We start from the raw sequence: 5,663 nt of genomic DNA on the forward strand, positions 1-5,663 counted from the left end.
TTCTCTTACTCTCTGCAGCAAATTTGGGAATGTTCCTGAACATTACAAAGAAAAGAGTGGGAGGGTTGTCTCAGGTGCCCCACGCTATCCCTACCCAAAACACTTCTCATCCTGGGACCAGGAGGGGCAGGAAAAAAGCAATCCAGGACCGCTTTCCTGGCTCCTTTTCCCAGCCGACTTTCCCCCACAGAGGCACTGCAGGTACAGGAGGTGCTCAGCCTCCTGTTGTCTGCCTTTGCCCTCTCCAACCAGGCTGGGCACACACACGTTCTGTGTGTGAGTATTGGGACTGCTCCAGGCTGGCGCAGTGATCACTGTGATGGCGATGGGAGGTATATGAGGAGTCACTGCGTGTGTGTGATGTTTGTGTGTACCTGTGCATGCACGTGTGTGTGTGTGTGTACAGGGCTGGCAAGTTTGTCTGGCAAATTCAAGGAGCGCTCAGTGACTGAGACCATCTGTGCCATTGCCCCCTCTGCCCTGTGAATCAACCTGTCCAAAGTGGTTTCCTTTTCTGGCAGGACTGAGCTTGTCCTCCACAGGGGTCAGGGGCGCTGCCTTGAAAGCAACTGTCCAATGTGATCGTGTGAGTGAATCAGTGAGGTGCCACACACCTGGTGAGCCGGGGCTGCAAACCCATCCACGCACTTCAGAGGAGCTGTGTGGGGAACAGGGACATGAGAGGAAATGGACATAGAGTGGCAGAGAGTTCTGCTCTTTCAGCAGTTACTGGTGTCACCTCGTGGTGAAAATCTTAACTGCACAGGTCCAACCGCACATTCTTTCCTAGGGTTTATTTATGGGACAAATAAACCACTCAGCACTTTAAATGGAAAGTTTTTCTGTGCTCCACCTCAAATTGCATGCATCACCTCTCCATCGGGATAGAAGTATAGGACTGGGCATAAAAGGAACAGCAGCTCCAACATCTGGATTCCTTCTGGCACTGGGCATGGAGGAGATAACTCTTCACCCTATGTTTCTTCTTCCTCCCCCACCTCTTTTTCTTCCTCCTCCTCCTCCTTTTCCTCCTCCTTCTTATCCTCCTCTTCCTTCTGCTCCTCCTGCTCTGGTCAGAGAGCACATCTCCCTAGGGTGGTAAGGGAACACAGAAACCCACGTGAATGACAGTGTGAAAATTATCGAGTCTGTGCCCCATCCTGTGGGCTCATGGGTGGGCCCTGCAGATCAAGTCACGGCCCTACAGGCATCTGGCCCCCTTGTCCTTTCCTACTACCTACCTGGCACTGAGGTGAGAACACAAGTGTCCTGGCTCCTAGTACTATCTCTTCTCCCTCTCTGTTCTCCCCACCTTGGAGGGTCACCAAGGTCTCCCTTTCACCTGCAGGGAGCCTGCAAGAGGCTGAGAAGCTGTTGGTTCTGCTGTGAGAGGCACTGGCATGCACTGTGGCAGCTCTTCAGCTAAGATGAGCTTTTCCCTAGGTACCATGGAACCTGGGAAGACACAAAGAGAGAGAAAGTGAGGTTTAGACTAGAGGCAGAGGTGTCTTTCTCACACAACTGTCAAAGCAGTGGCGTTTGGGTTTTCAGGAAGACTCAGCCAAGGACTCAGCCAACCTTCTTTCAGAATGCTGACAGCTTCAGCGCCAATAGCGTGAGCAGCAGTGGACTCCATATGGACATCACCTCCAATACCCTTGGCTCATGGGGAAATTAGGTCTTCAAACAAATGGGAGGCAACAATTTTGAAGAAAGGGAGCATATAGGGCTACGATGGGGCTTCCATAGGTGGAGGTAGATGGCACAGCTCCACAGTAATGAGGGAGATGAGCAGAAAACATGCCCAAAGAGATCAAAAACTGTTTAAAGAGACTCTGGTGTCAGGGCAGAAGTTTATGTGGAGACTGGAGCTCTCTGGGGAAAGGTCAAGATCCTCCATGCCCTAGGGAAGCACTGAGCCTGGGGTAGGTCCTTCCAGTGCATTGGCATTCGTGAGAGTGAGGGACTGCAGATCTTCCACGTCTGGTTATGTGTTTTCTGGAGATTTTAGTTCCCCTCCTCCAACCCTATACTCTTTCCGCAGTAGAATTTCTGCTGGCAGTTTCTAAAGCAGTAGTCCAAGATGAAATGGAGCTTCTGCTTGGGTTACTATAAGCCAGGATCAGAATGTCCCCACAAACAGAACAAGGCCCAGGGGTGTCCAAGCTGTAGGGAAGAATTCAGGAGAGTCATGTCCAAAACGCCAACCTGCTCAATGTAAAGCTTATATGGGAGTGCTCCAGAAAATGATAGGAAATACAGCTGACTCTTCCACACCTCTCTGAGGGAAGAAAAAAACAACAAAATGTGCCTGGAGAAGCTATTATGTGCAGAAGCTGAGATTCTGGTGGAAGGGAACACAAGATATGGGACTAGGGAACTGGAAACCCAAAAGACATGATACTTGATGTCCAAAGACCCTAGGGACACAGGGCTCGAGACGTGGGCCTCATGGAGAGGGTACACAGGAACCCGTGAATCCAGGGATCATGGGATCAAGTAATGAAGTAATACAGGAACCAACCATAGGGGAAGGAAGGCAGAGGGGATCTCTACCTGGGGATCCTTTCTGAGAAATCCTAGCACCTGAACACAAGAGGAATCATCTGGAAAGAGATGCTCCGAGGGGGTCTTAGGAATATTACTCCCCAAGCAAACCCTTTCCAGATCTAGCAAACAGTAGGGCAAATGTTCCCATGATTTAGGCCCCATGCCCCCTTCCCGCCATAGCCTGAAGAAGAACAACACAGCAGCACTGTCAGGGCAGCCCTGGACCCCTCCCATCCTGCTCAAACAGGGCTGAGCTGCTCCAGGACCCACTCTGTGATCCAGCAAATGAAGGGACGAGTTTGGGGAAGTCTAAAAACTTTCTTGCAGGACGTTGAGAGCCCTAACTTGTCCTTCTCTATGTCAGGTGAGACACTCTGGCAGATGAGTGAGAGTCTGGAGGTTTCCGCACTTCTTTTTGGTCTCTTACTGGGATATAGTGGCAGGGAACTCTCCGAGACCAGGTGGTTCCTGGGGATGAAGGACGTCAGATGGGGTGTCTTTCAGCTTCATAGCCCTCAATGGATTTTTCTGCCACAAAGGTGTCCCCTTCATTTTTTGAAGCCATGTAAACCTTTTGCACCCACAAAAACCTGTGGAAAGGGATTCACAGCTTTCCTAAAAGGGGAAGGGTGTCCTTTGCTTCTTTTGAACCTGACAAAGACCCTAGCTTTGCATGAGACCCCCTAAGGGGTCAGGCAAGGGGAGAAGGAGACCTGCTTGGCTGAGCAGGGACCTTCTGAAAAGGCTCAGGTGGAAGAAGGGAGTTTACAATAGGTGGAAGAAGGTGCTGACTGCTTGGGAGGAATACAAGAATGCTGTCAGGGTATGCAGGGAGGAAACAAGGAAAGCCAAGGCAGCCTTGGAATTGAACCTGGCGAGGGATGTCAAGGCCAACAGGAAGGGTTTCTTTAAGTATATAGGAGACAAAAGGAAAACTAGGGAAAATGTGGGCCCGTTGTTGAATGAGACAGGTGCTGTGGTGACGGATGATGCAGAGAAGGCGGAGTTGCTAAATGCCTTCTTTGCTTCTGTCTTCACTGTTCGGGCCAGTCCTTGTGAGACCCAGACTTTGCAGGTAACAGAGAAAGTCTGGGGGAAACAAGACTATCCCTTGGTTGACAAGGAGCACGTTAAAGATCAGTTAGATAAATTGGATATACATAAATCCATGGGGCCTGATGGGATGCACCCTCGGGTGCTGAGGGAGCTGGGGGAAGTCATTGCTGGGCCTCTCTCCATTATCTTTGAAAGGTCCTGGAGGACAGGTGAGGTGCCTGAGGACTGGAGGATAGCCAATGTCACTCCAGTCTTCAAAAAGGGCAGGAAGGATGACCCGGGAAACTACAGGCCGGTCAGCCTCACCTCCATCCCTGGGAAGATGATGGAGCAGCTTGTTCTGGGAGTCATCTCAAAGCACCTGGATGAAAAGAAGATTATCAGAAGTAGTCAACATGGATTCACCAAGGGGAAGTCATGTCTGACTAATCTGATAGCCTTCTATGACAAAGTAACTAGATGGGTGGATGAGGGGAGGGCAGTGGATGTTGTCTACCTTGACTTTGGCAAGGCTTTCGACACTGTCTCCCACATCATCCTCACAGGAAAGCTTAGGAAGTGTGGCTTAGATGAATGGACAGTGAGGTGGATTGAGAACTGGCTTACAGATAGAGCTCAGAGGGTTGTGGTTAGTGGCGCAGAGTCTAGTTGGAGGTTAGTAACAAGTGGTGTCCCTCAGGGGTCAGTACTGGGCCCAGTTTTGTTCAACATATTCATCAATGATCTGGATGAAGGGATAGAGTGTACCATCAGCAAGTTTGCTGATGACACAAAACTGGGAGGAGTGGCTGACACGCCAGAAGGCTGTGCTGCCTTACAGCGTGACCTCGCCAGGCTGGAGAGTTGGGCAGAAAGAAACCTTATGAAGTTCAACAAGGGTAAGTGTAGGGTACTGCACCTGGGGAGGAATAACCCCATGCACCAGTACAGGTTGGGGGCTGACCTCCTGGAGAGCAGCTCTGTGGAGAGGGACCTGGGAGTCCTGGTGGACAACAGGATGACCATGAGCCAGCAATGTGCCCTGGCGGCCAAGAAGGCGAATGGCATCCTGGGGTGCATCAAGAAGAGTGTGGCCAGCAGGTCGAGGGAGGTCATCCTCCCCCTCTACTCTGCCCTGGTGAGACCGCATCTGGAGTACTGTGTCCAGTTCTGGGCTCCCCAGTTCAAGAAAGACAGGGAACTGCTGGAGAGGGTCCAGCAAAGGGCAACAAAGATGATACTGCAGAAACTCCTCCGCTTTATACTCCTGGAAAGCTCTCTCTCTGTCAGTCCATGGTCCAGCCACGTTTCCCTTTCCCAGGATCTTGCATCAGCCTGGACAAACATATTTACTTTATCTGAGCCCATGAGCTCTGGCAGTAGCCTGGGAAAAGGTCAGTAATGGCCTCTTGTTAATCTAAGCAAGTAGCATAGAGGGTCTCACAGACCTTTTCCTTCAAAAATATTCTTCTAAAATACCCAATGACAGCCTGTCTCTATGCCAACGGTATGTTTTAGACAAAGAAATTATAAATCCACAGGGAGATCAATTTATACACCATTGTAGGTTAGGAATTGCTCTTGCTCGGCTTAGCTAGGATGGGATTAGATAGCTTTGGTGAGGTTTGCCATGCTTGGTCCTATTGCGGATCTTTCCCCTTTCCGCAGGAAGCTTCTAATCCTTATTTGTTTCACAGGATAAAACATGTTTGTAAGAAAACTGTGCACTGATACCAGTTTGAAGCTCAGGACAAGTCACGCAGCTCCATGGAGGAGTCCCTGGCCTTGGACTTGTCATTTAACACAAAGGAAATTTTCCATCTGTACAGTGCCACTGCGTGTACCATTCCTCCAGAGCTCTGTGAAAACTGAGAAAAACACTGTGTTCTATATGATAAAAACACACACGCACCCATGACTCAAGAAAAGGAATTTGCTAAAATAAAATTAACATACATAAAACTGAGAGTTTTGGGGTTGGGTTTCATTTGGTTTCAAAATAAATGCATACTATCTTACTGTCCATTGCCTACACAACATTCAGTTTCCAGTAAAAATATGCATTTTTAAGACGGAGA

The sequence above is a fragment of the Charadrius vociferus genome, unplaced genomic scaffold (genome assembly GCF_000708025.1).
Source record: "Charadrius vociferus isolate BGI_N301 unplaced genomic scaffold, ASM70802v2 scaffold1753, whole genome shotgun sequence".
Lineage (NCBI taxonomy): Eukaryota > Metazoa > Chordata > Aves > Charadriiformes > Charadriidae > Charadrius > Charadrius vociferus.